The sequence below is a fragment of the Psammomys obesus genome, unplaced genomic scaffold (genome assembly GCF_907164565.1).
Source record: "Psammomys obesus unplaced genomic scaffold, mPsaObe1.curated_primary_1811, whole genome shotgun sequence".
NCBI classification, from domain to species: Eukaryota; Metazoa; Chordata; class Mammalia; order Rodentia; family Muridae; genus Psammomys; species Psammomys obesus.
Window position 1 is genome coordinate 6,794,971 of NW_026585644.1, and position 21,974 is coordinate 6,816,944.

Genomic DNA, 21,974 nt, shown 5'->3' on the forward strand with positions numbered 1-21,974 from the left:
TGTGGGTTTCCTCCTTACATTGTGTCTGACGCTATGTATGTATGTATGTATGTATGTATGTATGTATGTATGTATGTGTGTGTATGTATATATGTATGTATGTGTATATTTATATATGTATGTATATATGTATATGTATGTATGTATGTATGTATGTATTTGTGTGTGTATGTATGAACTATGCAAATGTCTTCTTCAAACTATGATAATACTATCAGTTACTCGTTACCAGAAAGACATTTTCTAGTTCTGGAGGATGCATTACAATATGTTGTGAAAAAATACTTAAGCAATAAAATGTAAACACGGGAGAATGCTTTGATTAGGTTCTGAGGTAAAGCCAATGGCATCAACTAAGGTCAGCTATTAGTTCACACAAAATGCCTTTACTATTAGGATCAGAATAATGAAACAATGTAGCAACAAAAAAGGAACAAACAAAACCCAACAACTCAAGTTAAACAAAACACATTTTGCTAAATGTTGGTGCTTAGATGTAATATACTGTCCAATTTCACTTCAACCTCCAAGTTGTTTCTAGATGATCAACTAGCCTTAATGTTGGCAAGTCATGTAGGTGTGTTCCCATCACTCTCTGCCTTCCTTTCAGCCTATCATCTCCACAAAATAAAAAAATAAAAAATAAGAAAAAAGTCAGTACTTATATTGGAGCAGAAGAAAAGAATAATATTAACATTTTGGAGTTGCCTCAGAAGGCAAGCACAAAGTATTTAATGGCTGGTTTTCAATTTGTTTCTTTTGACTGTAACTCAAGAGAAATGACCTCATGAGATTTCTCACCGTGGTGCCAGATAAAATAACAGCAGGAGCAGAGGAGAATTGTGAATACTCCTAATCTTCAGTAGCAAGTTCCTTTTGTCTTGAAGATGGGTAGCTGAGAACACAGCTTCATAAAAGGGTCAGAGATGGTGTCTGTAGTATTGGTAAACAGTTTATTCTAAGTCAGTATATTCACCAAACAACTAGCACAATGTGGTAGAATGTGAAATATTTGTGGCAGCAAAGGATCTTTTTAAGTTTGTATTTGATGTCTCAGGTCACAAGGATTTTCTCTATGGAAGAAGACTGGAGAACAATTTCCATGAAACCTCAAAAAACTCTACATAAAATGTCATGTGCCATAATTCATCTTTTTCCTAGTCCCCAAGCATGGATTGTCTCCTTTAGACTATCTGTATTTCTACATTCTCAGTGAAACTAAAAATTCCCAAATAAAACTAGAGCGGAAAAAAGTTAAAAAATATAACTTACAACTTTGTTATTAATCCACCAGGATGAGAAAGAAGCCTTTCTACCTTTGAAATCCCGATGCCATTGACTCTTTGAGGCCTCCTTCCTACTGAGGCCCAAGCATAGACTATTTCCTACCCAACTCAAATGCAGCCAGCACTCTACAGAAGAGCAGGATTCATGTGTTTTCAGTTCCTCTATGTGGAGCATCTATGGACTAATTCTCCAAAGAGAGGTAGATCACAGATGTCTCCGTCAGATCCTACTAATGTGCTGTAGAGGGATGCTGTGTCAGGCATCATCATGGTCTTTACCAGACTGTGCTGTCTGATTCTTAAAACAGTTTGGAGGATTGGTATTTAGCTTGTGGGTGAAGCAGTAGGAACTCAAATGTGTTAATGTATGGTTCCCAAGCAACCTCAAGCCGGGAATGTTTTTTACGTTTGCAGTAGACCCGGAAAGTCCCCTTGTGCAGACAGGTCTTGCATGCAGCTGAATGGCATGATACCCCGACCAGAGATAGTTTATTTTACTTTTTAAAGAGTTACAGTCTGGATTTGCAGTTTTAAAAACCAATCACTGCTAGGCTTTTGAGATGTTTTCACAATCAATATTTTAAGGATGAAAATTAGACTTTTTAAATAAAAATTTATACATGTTGCCAAAGGGCTACAGACGCGACATAAAATGACTATGTCCTTCTAAAATTATGTCTGACTCTTCTTTGTTAGAAATATTAAAGTAGAGGAAAACAAATTATTTTCATATTTCCAAACATGTATGTATGGATATGTTTTTATTACCATACATATAATATAATAAATTTAATTATGTTACATAATTTAATATAGACAATTATCTGTCATGAAGTTCATATAACTACTTGATTGTTGATAGCAATTCTGTTAAAATGTTTCTTTTTCAATTTTCTTTGATTTTGTATTAAGCTATTCATCTGTGTTTCCATAGTTATTAAGATTAAAGGTGTTTCACTTGATAATACATATCAACATATCATCAATCAAATGAACTAAAGGCAGCTACTTTCTTGCTTAAGCGCAGTGACAGAGTTAACGGATATTGTAGCATTTTTTTTAACATTAATTTTTATATGTTTCTCTAATCTATAGATATGTTTCTGGATATATACAAACTCAGTGCACCCTCACTTTATCCTAGGTCTGGCCAAGTCCCATGATTTCAACAGCTGGATGCAGGCTATGAACGAGAGGAAGTTCATTCCCAGTGTCAAGCCCTCCCTGTGCTAACACATCATTAGTGGTCCTTGTCTTCAGGCTATTTTCCTGACTTTCCAGGAACATCAGCGCTCACGCCTGAACTTTGCCCTGCACAGATGCTCTCTCTGTTTCTTCCACCTCATTCTAGAAAGATCATCAGTTGGCAGGTGGCTGATCTGAGCTTCTAATCCCTATTAAACACCAGTGGGAAATACTGTCCCTCCCAGTTAAGTCTCTTTCAAAGTCCTTCTTGAAAATGGATCAAATATGAGCAAGTCAACCTTCTAGATTACTGGAGGAAGAATCATACAAGAATGAGTAATTTTGTGCAAATGACAAGCCCTAAAGTTGCAAACCTCCAAATTACAAGGCACGATGGTTGATTTCTTACACGCCTCTGTGCACATTAATGTCTTCTGATTTGGGTATACCAACTGTAGCTATTCAGATAGACTGGATCGCCAAAAGAAACAAGTATCTTGTTAAACAGTGGGCCGTTGAAACGAGCAATAGTACTTCAGCTTTTATGGAGGTTTTAAAAAGAGTTTTCACGAAATTTAAGTTTGATATAAATTTGCAGGTGAAACACATGCTTTATAATTTCCTGAATTATTGTCAAGAGAATTAATATCTATGAGATAACTAGACTTTTTGGTTTGGTTGTTCTTTGTTGTTTGTTTGTTTTTGTGTTTTTTTTGACAAGTAATTTTAAAAATTTTATTTATTTTTATTTTTTACAATTTATTCACTTTTTATCCAGATTGTAGCTCCTTCCCACTTCTTCTCTCAGTCCTACACTCTCTCCATCTTCTGTCCCCTATCCCTCTCCCTTAGTCCACTGATAGAGGGCGTCTCCTACCCTTTTATCTGACCCTAACCTCTCAAGTCTCAGCAAGACTGCCTGGGTCCACTTCCTCTGTAACCTGCTAAGGCTAACCTGCCACGGGGCAGCAATTAAAGAGCAGGCAAATGATAGATAATTCAGGTTATAGACAGCCACTGCTCACCTTAGTAGGCCATCCACATGGAGACTGAGGTACCTATGGGCTACATCTGAGCAGGGGCGCTGGGTCTTCTCCATACATGGTTAGTGCACCAGTCTTTGCAGGACCCTCTGGGCCCAGATTTTTTGGCTTTGTTTATCTCCTTGTGGAGCTCCTGTCCCCCATCCCCCCTTCTTCCATGAGACTGCCTGCACTGTGCCCAACGTTTGGCTGTGAATCTCAGCATCTGCTTCAATCCCATGCTGGGTGGAGTCTTTCAGAGGACATCTGTGGTAGTCTTCTCTCCTGTTCCCTCTTTTCTACTGCTTCTTGTGTCTATCCTGCTTCCTTCTGAATGAGAATTAAGCATCTTTCCTAGGGTCCTCCTTGTTATGTAGCTTCTTTAGGTCTGTGGATTTTATTATGGTCATCCGATATTATATGGCTAATATCTGCCTATAAAGTAGTGTCTTTCTGGTTATGGATTGCTTCATTCAGGGGTATTCTTTCCTAATTGCATCCATTTGCCTGCTAATTTCATAATGTCCTTGTTTTTAATAGCTAAGTAGTATTCCCTGTGTAAATGTTTCACACAAATTAAAGTCCAAATGGATAAAACACCTCAACATAAAACCAGACACAATAAATCTATTAGAAGAAAAATCTGGGGAAGATCCTCAAACTTATTGGCACAGGAGACAATTTCCTGAACAGAACACTAACAGCACAGGCTCTAAGAGCAACAATCAATAAATGGGACCTCATGAAACTGAAAAGCTTCTGTAAAGCAAAGGACACTGTTGTCAGAACAAAACAACAGCCTATAGATTGGGAAAAGACCTTCTCTAACCCTACATCCAACAGAGGGCTATTATGCAGTATATACAAAGAACTGAAGAAGTTAAACACCAACAAAACAAATAATCAAATTTTAAAATGGAGTACTTAGCTAAACAGAGAATTCTCAACAGAGGAATATAAAATGGCAGAGAAACACTTAAAGAAATGCTCAACATCCTTAGTCATCACGGAAATGCAAATAAAACAACTCTGATATTCCATCTTATACCTATCAGAATGGCTAAGATCAGAAACTCAAGTGAAAGCACACTTGAGGATGTGAAGAAAGGGGTATCCTCCTCCATTGCTGGTGGGAGTACATACTTGTACAACCACCTTGGGAATCAATTTGGTGCTTCCTCAGAAAACTGGAAATCGTGCTACCTTAAGATCCAGCTATATGCCATCCCTGGGAATATACCCAAAAGATGCTTCACCACACAACAAAGACATTTGCTCAGCCATGTTCATAGCAACTTTATTTGTAATAGCCAGAATCTGGAAAAAACTCAGATGTCCTTCAACCGAAGATGTATACAGAAATTATACAGAAATTGTGGTTTGGTTGGTTTTTGAGTCTCAATTATTTATAAAAACATGTACTGTGAGCTCATGCATAAGCCCTCAACAGAAGATATATTTTCCCATACAAGTATTAATGGGTATAAATTTAAAAAGAAACATTTAAAAGCATATCAAAAGAAAAATGAAAAATAAATAATTCTCTCTGTGTTGAAGAAATGGCTCAGAAGTTAAGTGCACTGGCTGACAAGCGGGTGAGCTGGTGTTCAATTCTCAGCATCCATATGGTGACTCAAAACAATATGAAACTCTGATTCCCGAGGCTCTGATACTCTCTTCTGACTGTCACAGATAGCACTCACACACGAGTTGACCATACACACATGCAGGCTTAACACTCTTACACATGAAATACAGTCAAAAGTTAAATAGATCATTTCTCCAGCATACATTAAGGCTGGAAAACAGCAGTTAACTTCGTATTGTGAGGAATGTCAACAATTATAAGCAAGAACTGCTTTAATGGAAGCATGGAAAATATCTAAATTATATTAAATTATCCAAAGAAATATAAGCTAACGTTTTAAACACCATGCTTTCTGCTTTTTAGAAATGATGTTTGAACACTGTGAAGAAAAGGACTCAAACACTGAACTTATCTTTGCTTCTAGTGTTTTATAAATGATCAAAATATTGACTCACATGTTTCCAGGGACTGTATTACTGAGAAGCTTTGAGAAATGTGTGTGTTTCTTTACTTCTAAATAATAAATTAAAAAATACAACCATTGCTAAATTTAATATGAGGTCTTAGGACAATTTAGGACTATCTACTGTTAAAATGAACTATTTTTGTGCTTTGTATTAAAATATAGCTTTGAAAAAGCAATATGTTTATGCTCATTTATAAATGAGAATCTTTGGAAGGAATATATCTGAGTCCCTAAATATCTACTGATATTTGTTTCAAATAAGAAAATACACTAAATACCCTTTGGTCCCAGGCCCACCCTCATGCTCCTCTCCTTCCATTCCCCACTCTTCTTTCTCTCAGAGAAGAGGAGGCTCCCAAAAGGTGCCAATCCACCCTGGCATCTTGAGTTGCAGAAAGACTAAAGGTAACCTTGGTTACCTGAGACCTGACAAGGAAGCCCAGTTAGGGAACCAAAGGCAGACCACAGACCACACAGTGAGAGAACAACCCTACTCCCACTGTTAGGGGACTGGACCCTAGCAGAACTGTCCTCTGAGAGGCTTCATCCAGCAGCTGATGGAAACAGATGCTAGACCCACAGCCAAACAACAGGAGGAGCTCAGGGAGTCTTACAGAAGAGTGGGAGGAAGGATAAAGGAAGCAGGAGGGGTCAAGGACACCACAAGACCTAAGATTTTTTTTTTTATTTCTTTGACTTCTCTTCAGTGAAAATCCAGATATTTCACTATTTCATACTAAGTTGGGGAAAATGAAACAGAACATCAAGAAAGTACTAGCTTTTTGACACAAGTGTCATATTATTCATGTCAATCAATTCTTCAGCCCCCACCCGATAATCTCATTTCATGCACAACTGTCAGTTCTGAAGGTCTAGACCACCTAAGAATGTGTGTTCCTTTCTTCACTATATTTGAACTAGCTCTCCATCCAAGTTACATTTGAATTATCACATAAACACATGAGAATGACAAATATTCTTGATAAGATTAGGGATCACCTCAAGGGTCTATGAGGCCTACCTACAGTTCAAAGAACATGTCTGAAGACATTTGGCCTGAATCAGCTACTGTGCATGCAAAACCATCTGGTTAAAATTGTATAAGCCATAATTAGCATAAAGTGAAAATACATGCTATATTTCTCAAAAACATCTGTGGACTTTTCTGCATTGAATTTAAAGTTTGAATTAATTGTTTTTACTGACACACAACTTTTAGGACTGTTACTAGCATTAGCAAGCTTTGTTTTCAGAGTGTAATATCTGCTCATATGCTTAGTAAAATTGTTTTTGATTGGTTGCTGAATTCTTTTCTTCCTTATAAGCAACAGTGAGGCTCCTCTCTAGAGCACTTTCCCCTACAGTTTCTAAACTCTTGCTAAATTCTCACTACCCAAGCTTCCTTTTGTTCCCCACAGCCCTTTACAGGTTAATCATTTACTATTTCAATTTGAAGTTGGAAGAGAAATTAAAAAGAGTGCAGTCTCTGAGCTGGGGAATATTTTAGGGAAGAGGTTCATTTTCTGAAAATCTTTATACCAGGCTTCTTATCATGGAGCACCAGGTCCTTTTGTCTGTGTGCATGTGGGAAGAAAACAGAACAAAGCAAAGCAGTGACATCTCATACGCTTGATCAACCTGGTTTATCTTTTTTTTTTTAAAAAACAATTGGACTTAGAACCAGAGTACAAAGAATAACAAGCACTTGAACGTTACTTAGTTCTACTCTGTGCTGAAACTTTTATATGCATTAAAGTTGCTGATGGGTAAAACATTCTAAATATCCTGACATTATGACCTAAAACTGAATGAACTAAGACTGAACTCTTTTTTGACAGTTAATGAATTTAAAAGTTCACTATAAAAGTCTCTGTTTTTTATTTTATTAATGATTTTTATAGGATGACTACCAAATCCACGTCCTCATGAATGGAAAGGATATTCTCCATCACTCCAACTCTACCCCATAGGTTCTCACATTGCTTTTCTGCATCTATTCTCCTGCATCAATGATTTTCTTATAACTTCAAAAATTCTTTTTATTTCCTTGTGCATGCCTACCATCAGTAAAATGTGCCTCATATCCAGCACATTTGTAACAGAAAAGTTATGAATAAAATGTTACTGGAACCTAGTCCATATCCCCATAGATTATGGGGATATCCCATATCCCCAAGGATTATGTGTAGTAAAGATATTCATGTCAACTAATCAAAGATTCAAAGCATCTACATTTCTAACTTACTCCCAAGCAGTGAAAATTACAGCTTTCGTACTCTAAAACAGAGCTGTGCTTCAATAAAATCCATAAAGGAAAATCAATCAGCCACAATCTTCTACCCAAATTCCATTTCTGAGATTAACGATTGACAACCAAGCCCTCTCTCCAGAATCTTATCATGCAGCAAATGGATTTTCAGCACATCCTGAAGCGAGAGCCTAGAGATTCTGATGTGACTGAAAATCCAGTATTTGCACAGTGCTCACGCCTGCAACGGCACATGTTTACAAATGCAGAATTGCATTCAGCAATGCTTATCAGGATAATTGGTGTGGCACCAAATATGTGCCTGCACCTGTACACTACTTTGGAAGTAAAAACAAAAAGTCTTTTAAGATGTGTCCTATTTTTTAGGGGAGAATGACATGTTTACAGCCATAATAGCTATGTCTAATGTTAAAAATAGGAGACTGTAACTTAGAGTTTTTTTTTAAGAATCATTCACATTGTTTTTGCTTGCGTCACAGGGATGATTAGCACCCCAGTAAATGGGAGACTCCAGAGTAGACTAAGAGAAGTCCAACAACCCACATATGGCCTGCAGCTTGAGAGATTTCTCAGAGTTCTTCCAGAGATGGGATTGCCCAAGCAGTTTTCTGCAAATGTCCTCAATCATAAACTGCATCCTACTAGGCCAGTCAAGCCAGAACTGGACCCAGGGGTATACAAAGCTGCGGCTGATGGCTAATAACGAGGACTTCCTAAGGAACTTCAGCTGCTTTCCTGAGAGACACCCCAGGTGCCTGAGCTCTCCCTTGCTTTCCATTTGGACTACCTGTTTTGGCAACACTTCCAGTAAAGGGGCAGGCACCCAGATGTTTCTAATCGGTTTGGCAATGCAGGTTCTGATTACACAGCACTGCATACAACCAAAGTTCATATTCTAGCATTAAAGTTATCAAAAAAAAAAAAAAGGTATCAGCCTGTACCAAGACACACATCTCCTGTGTTCCAAGTGATGATAACGGTAATAAAGAATTATTCTGAAAGGAATCATATCATGAAAGAACATATCATGAAGCAAAAGAAAGATGTAGCATTTCCACAACCAAGGGACAATTTGTATATTTGCATATTAATGTCACGGTAAAAATACACATTTCAGAACTTTCCCAGAGGATCTTGAATAACATAATGGAATATTTGTATAAAACATCTTACAATAATTAGGTAATTCAGCAGTAGAAGTGTTTCTTGAAACACTCATTGACAAAGTTAAGAAAAAGCAATAAGCAAAATTGAGTCAATTTTGAGAAAAGCAAACATACTAGAATGATAAATTGTTAGAATAGACAACTTTGAAAGAAAAAAGCCCACCTGAAGGAAAGTTTAGTTGAAGAGTGGTAGAAGAACTAAGCGGATGCACTTACCTCTGCTACACCATCAACCAAAGACTATTGAAAACTCTTTAAAGTTCCAATACAGAGCTAAGGTAAAATAACCGGCTTTTTAAATCACAACTGACTCATTTGAAAATAATACTCATATTTTTCTATCAATTCATTAACTATTTATTTCGGTATGTAATTCAAAGGAAAAAAAAGCATGATGTCTACTACAGATGTGAATGGACGCACAAAATATTGTGTGGATTCAAGGATAATATGTAATATAATATAATAATATTATGTAATAATATATAATAATATAATATGTAATAATATAAAATGTGGACTCACTAGATAATATTTGTATATATATATATATATAATTATAATTATTTATTATCCCCTCCCAAAACTGTATTCTGTTTCATTCATCTCCCTGCTGGCTTGGGTCTGAACAATATAGCCCTTAAATTAACAGCACTCAGAGTTAGATAGACTTTTGTGAATTTATTTCCTCTACACTGGTAGATTTTTATTTGTGTCTTTCTAAGTTGTTACCTAAAATTGTATTCACAATATTATCATTAAATATAAATGAAAACCTTTTATTAAAATTGGTTAAATTATGGAATTATTACATTTACTTTCATAATTTATTTAAAACACAAATTCTATCTTCCATAATTATTTTATAAGAGCTTATATGAATAAAAAAAACCATCCTCATTATAGCAGGCAGGGAGTTTCCTATGCTTATCATAATTCAGTACCAGTGTTGCATTTCGGACACAGATATATACTTTAATTACAATTTTATCTCGAGTAAGATATTTAATGCTATTATACTTTAGAGTATACATCTGAAGACATAAAAGCAATCTTATAAATTCACTGAAAATATTAATTGAAATAATGTGTATGAAAATGTATTACATCCACAGTTGTGTATCTAATCACATGGATGTTATTGCTTTTAGTATATATGACCATGTTATCAAATATCATATATCGTGTATATCATGTTATCAAATATCATGTATATCATCGTGATAACATGATCATATACACTAAACCAATAACATCTATGTAATAGACACAATAACAGGCCATTATTGTTACTGCCTCAGCCTCAACAATGATGTTTCCTAACCTTTGTTCTAAAATACTCACGAGTTGATTGTCTATTGCTTTTAATTCAACTTTGATTATTACTGTATAGGACACATACGAAAGATTTGTTTCTTGGATAAAGGAAATATAAATAAAAATTTTAATATCAACTTCTTTCCTCTCTGTGACTCCTCTCACCCATTGTCTTTGAAAACTACAAGTCAGAAGTAGACAAAAATTTTGAAAGCTCTAAAACTTTCTAGAAAACCAATGCCAGGGCATCCCAGAATCTGAGTTATACTTTTTTTCTCTTCACAAAATGACTAGGCCCTTCTACTTTCTCAAGAAGAGAAAAAAGTAGCATTTACCAAGACAGTATGATGATGTTAGAAAGTTCCCAGGAACATCTCCAGAAATAATTACATTTGCAAGGAAAAGAACACAGAGTAATAAATAGCCTTTGCCCAAATTGTTGGCACAACAAGGTCACTGAATGAACAGAGGAAAAGTCATAAAAAAAGCCTTGTAAAAAGTATTCTCCATGCATTTTGGAGACTGTAGAAAGACTGGAAATGAAGAGAAGAGAGATATTTTTCAGTTGCCAAGTCCCAGATATGAAATTTTGTAATCTCCATGGGCATAGTGGGCTCTGGCATTGGATGTCTGAAATTTTAAAAAGCATCATCTTGGAAGAATAATATAGTGGATACTGCCCACATGGTGGCAGGCAATGCATCAGTAATGACAGATTTTTCTGAGAACTCTGCAGGGGCACAGGGATGAGAATATAAAGGAAATACAACGGCTGCTAGGTAAATAATAGGGCTTTAAAAACAACAATTTTAAAGATAAATAAGTTGTTTATGCATATAATTCAATAAAAAATAAATTTCCCTGGTCATCTTTCAAAATGATAACCTACAAATGCTTAGCTTTTAATGTAGTCCAAAGTTCATTGTTTCATCTTTTTCTCATTCTGTAGAGGCATAAAATTAGGGAGAGATAGATAGACCTAGAGAAAGGAGAATGAGACGGGGAAATTTTTAGGATTCTAAAAATAATTATGATATTCTAAAAATTGGTAGAAAACTTATAAAATATTTGCAGTAGGTTAAGTTACACTTTAAGCCGAAATGTTTTTCAGAAAATATGCCTGTAGCCGTAGAAGCATCTGGACGAGCAGTGACATGGTAGCCATGGGGCAACTTAAAGATAACGAGGCCACGTTAATGATTCTGCAATGAGTAGGGGTTAGCGGGAACTCCTCATTCAGCCTGTGAGGCTAGCATGTGGAACAGAAGGTGACCCCAGGTGAAGCTACCTCAAAAATCCTTAAAACGGTGCTTATATAATGCAAATGCTTTTGTGTTTACAATCCTCTTATACTGACTTTCTTAAGGGTACCCATTGAGAAATACTTAGATGGAGGAAGTGTGAAAGGAAGTTTCTATGTAAATATCGGAAATTCGAAAGAACCCTGCCTGTAGTGACCAACTTGCAGAACATGAGAAGGAAGAAACATCAGTGCTGTGCTCCAGCACCTAACAGATGAGACCCTTCATATGTACTCTTCTAGTATGTACTGAACCTGTTAAATTGTTTTGCAAAGGTCACCTAAGTAGGTTCTGTCTTAAAAACAATCTTCAAGCTATGAGAGACTCTCAAGTACACAGGGATGTCTAATGTTGTTGTGTAATTACATTTGAACAATTTTTCTTTGCCCGGCTGTGATCCTCAGGAATAAAGCAAACCACCAGAGAGCACAACTTCGCAGAACCTCGGACTGAGAAGATTGTTTTGGCCCTTGACAATTTCACATGGATGAATACTGATGAAAATTTAACAGGATGAAATCAAGGAATAATCTATGCTGAAATCTGAAGAATGAACCCACATTCATAAACCTTCTTTGTCTTTCTCATTGTCCCCTCACCCCTTGTATCCACCGGAATTCCGACCGGAATTCTCCCACATGGGTTTGGCAGCCAGGTCATTCGGCATGATATTAGTACATTTAATTTTCAAAACACATACAGTTGGAACAGATGGGTTTTCTAAGGCTTGTAAGAAGGAGGCCTGGGCAATGCCGGAATCCAATACAGTCAGCGGTCACTTAGTGAGACTAACGCCTGCTGATAATCACAGCTTGTCTTTGTGAAAAAGCAGTTTTTACTATTTGTGTGTAGCACTGTGGAGACTATCAAGGCTACCAAAGTTGAAACAGTACAGCAGGAGCTCCAGATCTTTATGTAAATTAACCTCACAACATGGAAAGCATTAACTTGAGGGTTTTAGGAATTTGGAACTTGAAATGCCTAGGATGTGGGTTTAATTGAAACACGGTATTATGACAGTCAGTCTTTCTCTTGAGGCATTTTTTTTAAGGTGCATACAAATGTGTAATTGAGTATTGATGTATTACATCATGGTGATACATTTTAAGCATGCCCTATCTGTTTTACGGTATTTCTCTCACCAAATACCACTGATGTTCACAGATTTCCCCCTTCAAGTCTGAATAAATGAGCAGCACACTGAGGTGAGCCAGTCAGCCCTCTGATGAAGCCAGGCCTCAAGGCTCACACATACACAAAGCACTTCTTCTGGAAAAACAGTCCTGGGTTTCAACATAAATCAGGGTCAACACATAATACAATCGTACTCTAGTGCATTTAAAAGCTGGAAAACGGTCTAAGTAGGACAACGTTGCTTCCAGCAAACCTTCAGTCCAAACAGCAATCAAGAATTCATGGCTTATGTTTAAATCCATGTTGGTTAGGCCCAGGAAGAGATTGCCTGGCCTGCTGGGGAAGTTCCAAATCAGGGTTAGGAAACAACACTTTCTCATTGCCAGGAGTCCACAGGTTTTCCTTTTCTTCCTCCTTGGGTAAAATAGATGCATATTAATACTAATAATAAATGTTTAATAGTGTTGGTATTTATGCCATAACAATTGACTTACATGTTTATGGTCAAGAATGGCCAATTTTTTTAAAACTGGAATCTCCTGTGTATCCAACTCATAATTTTTAGTTTTAATAAGATTTAAGAGTTTGAGGATTAGCTGGATGTACAGGGAGAAACTCCTTACAGGCAACTAAACAATCCTGTAAGAATAGAACAAAACAAAGCCTTGCCAGGTATGTCCAGACCACGGCTCACATGCAGCCAAAGGTAATTGTGCAATTTTTAGTTTTTCTTTGGCAATTTGACTCTACAGTCCTGGAGTGTAGACTCTGTTTGTAGGAAGTATCTCCTGTCCCAGTGTTGACACCTATTTCTTACACGAATGGGCTTAGAGCAGAATGAAATAAAATAAATGTGAGTTCTACAAGCAGTAAGAAAGATTTGACTGAACCAGAGAGATTAGGGCCATTTGAGTTTAACCTATTTGGGAATATGAAAACTTAATATTGAAGTATCAGTAAAAAATGTATATGCCACAAAGTTAGATATAAAATTAAAAATTCTGTTTGGTCAAATGGCATACAGATTAAACAATTTAATAGATAAAACAGTTTAACATTTTCTAATATAAAATATAATACATTAAATGATACGTATTGCATGTTAGAATTTCATGTTAGAAGGGCTGAAGATCAATACATGGAAAATTTAATTTATGAATTCTATTCCTAGATATGTACACAACAAAGTGACAAGCCTGGGTGGGTAACACTTCGAAGACAGAGGTGAGACTCTAAATTTGAGGCCCACCAAAGCAAAAAGAAAACATTGAAAGCTTGCTGTTCAACAGGACAGAGAATTCTTTGTGTATGTGTGTTTCTATAGTTTTCAGGCCTTTAACGATATTTTATCAATGTGAAATACATAGTACCTTCTATCAAACAGACTTAGACTTCCTGTAAAGTGACTTATAAAATGCATGTAATGAATTTTCTTATAACTTGGAACAAGATTATAAGCCTCATATGTAGCTAACCTCAAAGGACAGGGAATAAAAACCACATTCTAGGTGAAAACCAACAAAGGGAAGGAATATAAACCTGGAGCATGTAGAGGAATTTGAATCCAGCAACATGGCTACTCTGCCAAGGGATCACATCTAAAGACTGTGATCCAGGTTGAATAGACACACCTTTAATCCCTCTAGCTGAAATACATACCTTTAATCGCTCTGGAATATAAACAGGCCATACTTTTACTCTCTTTGGCTGGAATACAGACATGCCTTTAGTATACACCGTAAATTCCAAACAATGACTTCTGATGGAGGGGCACACAAACTGATTAATCAGAGGAAGATTTGACAGAATGAGTCAGAGATACACCCAACTCTCAGAAGAAAAGACAGGAAAGAGGAGCTACTTAAGGGCAACACAGAGAGAGTGAGTAGGGGACAGACAGTGAAGAGAGTGAATGTGAGTACAGTTTGGTACCCTTTGGTTGAGTTTAGTGCAGGCAGTTCAATGCAGTTTAGTTCCTGGGGTTCAGAGGCAGTTTTTCCAAGCAGAACAATTCAGTGAGAATCCAGCCTGAATCAATCAGCTTGAAGAAGAGTGTTAAGCCAGAACAGCTAAATTGAAGCAGCCAGCCAGAGTTCAGAAAGAATTGTAAAATATGAGTTTATTCTGCAGTAAGTCATGGAGGCTGAAACATTCTAGGCCTAGGTTAAAGATGCAGAGTGAAACCTGAAGCCTTCATGGTCCCAGCTTGCAGAAGATTATATTGTATGGAGGCTGGCATCTTCGAGGCCTAGGCCTAGGGATATTTAGATAAAAATACCTCAGCCCAAGCCAGATATGAGTAACACTTAGAGAAGGCTCTCATCTCTTCCCATCACCTGGGACATAAAAGCAAAATTTACAGCAGCAGGAGTTTTGATGCTACAAATGAATTGTCATATGTGGCTTTGCCGCTGTAAAAGCAGGATAGCTCAAAATCAGCCTATAAATGGTTCAATGAACAAAATGGATGAGTCCTAGGAAAAAGTGCCACTGGTCAGAGAAGTGCTAAAATGTGTTTGGTTGCTTCCGTGTTCCAGATAATGAAACTCTTATGAAAGCTGATTTTCTGAGAGATTATTCAAAGCTGTGCATTCTCTGTAAACCTGAGTTTATCCCATGAAGCTTATGGGGACACGAGAGGTGGAGAGCTAACGTATACAGAAATGCTTCATAGCACACAAGAGAAGCCCAGGAATACCAAAATCTCAAAAAAGCCTGGGCTCACACTAGAATGTCAAACACCTGGACATGCATGGGTGCACACACCACACACACACACAGACACACACAAAGAGGAGGAGGGGGAAGACACACACACAGGACACCACAAAGGAGAGAGCAATACATGTAATGAGAATTCTCATCACAATATTAGGTAATGATGACTGTGAAAATCTAAGGTAAATTTTTTTTAAAGCTCTGTAGAAGATTTATATATTTTTCAATTGTGTGTGTGTGAGTGTCTATGTGCAGGTATTGAACAGAATCACTGTGAGCCATCTGGCATGGGTGCTAAGAACAAAACTGTAGTCCTCTTTAAGAGAAGTACAAGCATTTTTTCCAGTCCAAAAACATTTCTTAAAAAATTTTAATGAAAATTAAGCAACAATAGAAACAAGTGAAAATATATAGTAACTGGGAAAATAACTGGTAAGTGTAAGTGAAACCAGACAAAACTATCTCAAACCAAAATGTACTTATTGAAATTAAAATGTGGTAAACTGATGAAACAAGATACTTTGAGAGATTTAAGAGCAACAAAGAGAGTTAAAGAAACAGAAATACAGAACACAAATGTAGAGATGAAAAAAGGTGAAAAATACAATGTGTACAGCGGAGCTCAAGAAGAAGTGAAAGAGAGAGTGGAAAGTTGACATGAGCAGTGATTGGTGGTGCCAGCAGTTCAGAAAGTAAGAGGAGGACAAGTGTCCATCCAACCCCAAGGAAGAATGAAACAGGGAAACAAAGAGAACAAGTTAGATGTCTCAGGGAAACTGCAGAAGAGTAAAGGCAAAGAGCAAATTTAAAATGGAAGTCAGAAACAAGAGGTAGAAAATATTAGAAGAAAAAAAAATAAAATTTATATTGACATTTGGTCAATATGAGGAACTACATGTGAGGAACTACCTTCAAATATTAACACATTTCCTTAAACTTTCAGTGTGAACATAAAGCACAAAATCAATTAAAAATTAATGATAAACTGAGAACATTACTAGACAGTCATAGTTCAGTAATCACATTGTGGAAAGGCAAAGAAAAGGTTTATACTTCAGAAAGAATGAAATTAAATTGGAAGTAATTTCAGTAGGTGAAAAACAAAACTACACAAAACCCATGATATATGAATAAAGAATTTGGTAAAGTAATTAAAATTAATTACAATTAATTGAACAGAAATTGACAATCATCTATACGTCCTTTAAAATGTAGGCACAACTGGGACTGAAGAGATGGCTCAGAGATGAACAGTGCTTGCTGCGCAATCATGAAAATCAGAATTCAGATATAAGCACTCACATGAGAAGCCTGACAGTCCTCACATGCCTGTAACTGCAATTTGTCTGGGAGGAGAAACAGGAGGATTCCTGGGCCTGCCAGTCTTACCACCCAGCTAAGGGGTAACGGTGAGACTTGGTTCACTGCGAGGCCTTGCTTCAAAGGAACAGAAAGAGGGAGATGGAGGAAGGCATCCTAGGCCTCTTCTTGCTTCCACGTTTGCACACAAATGCATGGACCTGCGCACACACACGTGCAGCAGACTCATGAGCGCAGATACATGCACACCAACACAGGTAAAAGGCTAGACTGAATTATACACATGTATAGAAGTGGAGACGAAGGGATTAGACTAACCGCGTTAATCAGTGTACTTACCACGAAAAGTATGAGTAAGTAATAAATAAACCAAAATCATAAAAGTAAGTAAAGTGCGCATATACCAACACACTTACACAATATACATGTCATATTGAATGCACTATGTAATACATAGCAAGAAGGAAGATTTAAAAGAAAAGATAGTTCATCTCTAACACAATTATAAACAAAGGATGTTAAAATTATATCAAACCAACCATTAATTATAACAGATGAAAATGAGTTTTACTAGCTATTAGAAAGAACTCAGATGTAGCCCTTAGACTCCTCAGTCTCCATGTGGGTTCCCTAGTAAAGAGAGAAGAGACAGTCTCTGACATTAACTCAGTTGCCTGCTTCTTGATCACATCTCCCTTGTGGGGTGACCTAGCTAGGCACAGAGGAAGAGGATCTAAGTGGTCCTGATGGGATCTGATAAGGGATTAAATAGGAGTTAGTATACACCGACCATGGAACAATTTTAGTGCAGTGTCCTGTGTAGAGCAGGGCACAACCTGCAGCTTAAAAGATTTAAGGAAGTGTCTGGGAAGAATTATGTGCTTAGAATGCACACACTGATCAATTAAGAATTTATGCATGAGTGATGGCACGATTCCATTTACTATATGTGGAGCAATTCACATTGAACTCAGTGTTCCAAATATTTCATGAGCTGATATGTGGAACAACCAATACAAAAGGGATAAATAAAAATTTGACAGCATTTAAAAAAAAAAAAAAGAAAGAAAGTTTTGAGGATAGTGGCCATAACCCAGGGGGGGAGCTAAAGGGACAAATTAGGGGGTGCGGGAGGATTTAGAAGAGGAACTAAGATTTAGATAGCTCTGTTTCAGGAAGCACAAAATAGTCTGGCTATTACGAATAGAGCTGCTACGAACATGGTTGAGCAAATGTCCCTCAACGGAGGAATGGATACAGAAAGTGTGGTACATTTACACAATGGAATACTACTCAGCAATTAAAAACAAGGAAATCATGAAATTTTCAGGGAAATAGTGGGATCTAGAAAAGGTCATCCTGAGTGAGGTATCCCAGAAGCCGAAAGACACACACGGTATATACTCACTTATAAGTGGATACTAGACCTATAAGATAGGATAAACATAATAAAATCTGTACACCAAAAGAAGCTAAACAACAAGGAAGACCCTAGGGAAGATGCATAATCCTCATTCAGAAGGGCAAACAGGATAGACATCGGAAGCAGAAGACAAGGAACAGAACAGAAGCCTTCCACAGGGTACCTCTGAAAGACTCTACACCCCAGGGTATCGATATTGAGACTCATAGCTAAATTTTGGGCAGGGTGCCGGAATCCTTATGGAAGAAGAAGGAGATAGAAAGGCCTGGCAGGGACAGGAACTCTACAAGGAGAACAGCAGAGCAAGATACCTGGACCCAGGCGGCCTGCAGAGACCCATACTCCAACTAAGAACCATTCATGGAGAGGACTTAAATGCCCTGTTCAAAGGAAGCCCATTGGCTGCTCAGTTTCCATGTGGCTGCCCTAATAAGGGGTACAGGGGCAGAAGTCAGTGACCAGCTATTTGATCACCTTCCCCTGGTGGGGGCAGGGGAGCAGCCTTACCAGGCCACAGAGGAAGATGATACAGCCAGGCTTGATGAGACCTTATAAGCTAGGGTGAGATGGAAAGGGAGGAGGACCTCCCGTATCAGGGAACTAGGGAAAGGGCATAGAGGGAGAATAGGGAAGGTGGGTGGGGCTGGGAGGAGACAAGGGAGTGGATTGCTGTGGGGATACAGACAGGGTGGGCCACTGATGAATTTTCATCCCGGCTTCATAGCATTAGGTTGGCTATAGTGTAGGACAGACAGAGGCAACAGCAAGAATATCCCGTTAGCATGCAGTCAGGCTGGTTGATAGTGCCAGTAATCAAAATTAGGAGTAGCACGGACTGTGGCAACAGGGAGTATTACATTTAGACACTTGATTCAGAGAAAATGCATTCCCTAATGTGTACCCATAAAAGGCCATTTTCATGGTGCCTTGATAATCCAATAATGTCTTTTAAAAGAAATTATATAGAGTTTGGGCTATATATTGACCATAACACAAATCTTTCCTGATATACAATGGTGTTTTACATACTTCTGTTCACATCCACCTCCTTGTGTTTAGAACTCACTGCCTGCTTAGATGGTCCTTGATATTGCCCACTCCAGAAAATCTCTTACCTTCTCAGATCCTTTACAGATTATTTAATCTCTACTTGTTCTACATTTCCAGACTTTTAGAATCTTATTTCTGTTACTGCTTTTACCTAACATGTTCTCCTACAATGGCACTTGTGTAACTTATAGATCAATTGAAAGCGATGGAATATATCAAATTCACGTTATCTCTCATGAAAGTATTTGACATGCTGTCTTATGCATTTTGCAGGCAACAATACAATACAAATGCAGTCAGTTTAGAGATAGCTCATTTTAATTGGATTTTCTTTTTTAATTTTTATTAATTATTAATTTATTAATTACACATTATTTACTTTGTATCCCTCTGTAAACCCCTCCTCCTCCCCTCACAGTCCCACCCTAACTACTCCTTCTCCATGCATGTCTCTCCCTAAGTCCACTGGTAGGGGAGGTCTTCTCCTTCCTCCTGATCCTTGTCTATCAGGTCTCAGCAGAACTGGCTGCATTTTCTTCCTCTGTGGCCTGGTAAGGCTGCTCTCCTCCCACTCCCCAGGATGAGGTGATCAAAGAGCAGGCCAATCAGTTCATGTCAGAGACAGTCTTTGTTCCCATTACTATGGAACCCACTTGGATACTGAACTGTCATGGGCTACATCTGTGCAGGGGTTCTAGGTTATCTTCATACATGGTCCTTGATTGGAGTATCAGTCTCAGAAAAGACCCCTGTGCCCAGATTTTTTGGTTCTTTTGTTCTCCTTGTGGAGCTCCTGTCCTCACCAGGACTTACTATTTCCCACTTCTTTCATAAGATCTCCTGCACTCTGCCCAAGGGTTGGCTTTTCTTTTTAATTTTTTCTTTATTATTATTATTATTACAATTTATTCACTTTGAATCCCAGCTGTAGGCCTCTCCCTTATCTCCACCTGGTCCCAAACTTTCTCTCTCTTTCCTTTCTATGTCCCTCACTTATTCAACTGATAGAGGAGGTCCTCCTTCCCTACTATCTAACAATAGCCTATCAGGTTTCATCAGACTGTCTTAGATCCTTTTCCTCTTTGGCCTAGTTAGGCCACCTTGCCAGGAGGAGGGGATCAAAGAGCAGGCAATCAAGTTCATGCCAGTGACTGTCTCTGCTCTCCTTACTAGGGAACCAACATGGAGACTGAGCTCCCCATGGGCTACATCTGAGCAGGAGGTCTAGGTCCTCTCCATGCAAGGTCCTTGGTTGATTCATTAGTCTCTGTAGGAACCTCTGAGCCCAGGGGTTCAGGGGTTTTTGGCTCTGTTGATCTCCTTGTGGTGCTCCTGTCCCCTCCAGGTCTTTCTATCTCTCCCTTCTTCCATAAGATTCCCTGCACTCTGCCTAAAGCTTGGTTATGAGTCTCAGCCTCTGCTTCGATACCTCAATCAGTAGAGTCTTTCAGAGGCCATCTGTAATAGATGTCCTGTTCCTTGTCTCCTCTTACTTTCAAAGTGCATACTGTTTGCCCTTCTGAATGAAGTTTCAGTCTCTTCCCTAGAGTCCTCCATGTTCTTTAGCTTCTTTAGGTCTGTACATTTTAGTATAGTTATCTTATTTCATATGGCTAATATCTGCTTATAAGTGAGTATATACCATGCATGTCTTTCTGGTTCTGGGATACCTCACTCAGGATCATTTTTTCTAGTTCCATCCATTTGCCTGCAAATTTCATGATTTCCTTGTTTTTAATTGCTGAGTAGTATTCCATTGTCTAAATATACCACAATTTTTGATTCCAGTCTTCGTTTGAGGGATATCTTGGTTAAAAACAACCACGATTAGATTTTCAAATTATTTCAATAGATAATTAGCCTAAACTTAAAAACATAAATTAAGACTGAGTGAAAGAAATACAAGCCTATTAATGTCTATGGGTTGGTGTCGTATATGCTAATAATATTATCATATATATCGGTTTAAAGAGATGTATGTTCAGCAATATCCTTCTTGTTTGCAACGACACCCATAAATGGGAACAGGAGTAAAAATGTTAAAATCATTCAATATGTGTGAGAAACTAAGAAAATAAATCTGAGACACTGCTAAACCCAACAGTAAGAAAGCTTGACTTAGGAGGTCATAAGTCAGAGGTCAGCCCGCTCCACTTAACAAGACCTCATCTCAAGCAACACAAACAGAAACTAAACTGGGATGATAAATAAGATGTTTGAAACTCCTAGATTAAGAGAGAGAGGCAAACTGTATAAACATCTTTCCTCTGATCTGCATGCTTCCTTGGTATCACGCCAAAGAAAAATGCAAAAGAATCATTTGGGCAGTATTTGGCTCCCGAACATTGAGGACATCTGTGTCAGATCAGAGTCACAGGGTGATTTCCATGATCCATTCCAATCCCTCCGGCACTAATGTCCAATTCTTATTGCTTGAGCCAGAACCGAGTTCTTGTAAGTCATCTATCAACACCAAAATCCGGCTGATAACACTGACTGCCGCTGATATGCCTTTCATGAAATAACTGTACCTCCATCGCGATCACAGGGCTGGAGCGAAATTGACATGCTTTAAATCAAGACTCCTCAGTGTTTTCTATCCAAATTCTTTGCTTTCTTTGCTGAGAGAGAATACAATAGTGACAACATAATGCCTTTTCCCCACAAAGAAGAAGAAGAAGCAGAAGAAGAAGAAGAAGAAGAAGAAGAAGAAGAAGAAGAAGAAGAAG

The 21,974-nt window shown here is 37.8% G+C and overlaps 1 protein-coding gene across 3 annotated transcripts in view; it reads right to left on the bottom strand.

The window, feature by feature from the left end:
• Nucleotides 1-21,974, bottom strand: part of Agmo (alkylglycerol monooxygenase) — a 323,619-nt gene that overhangs the window by 1,501 nt on the left and 300,144 nt on the right. The gene's annotated exons all lie outside the window — the stretch shown is intronic.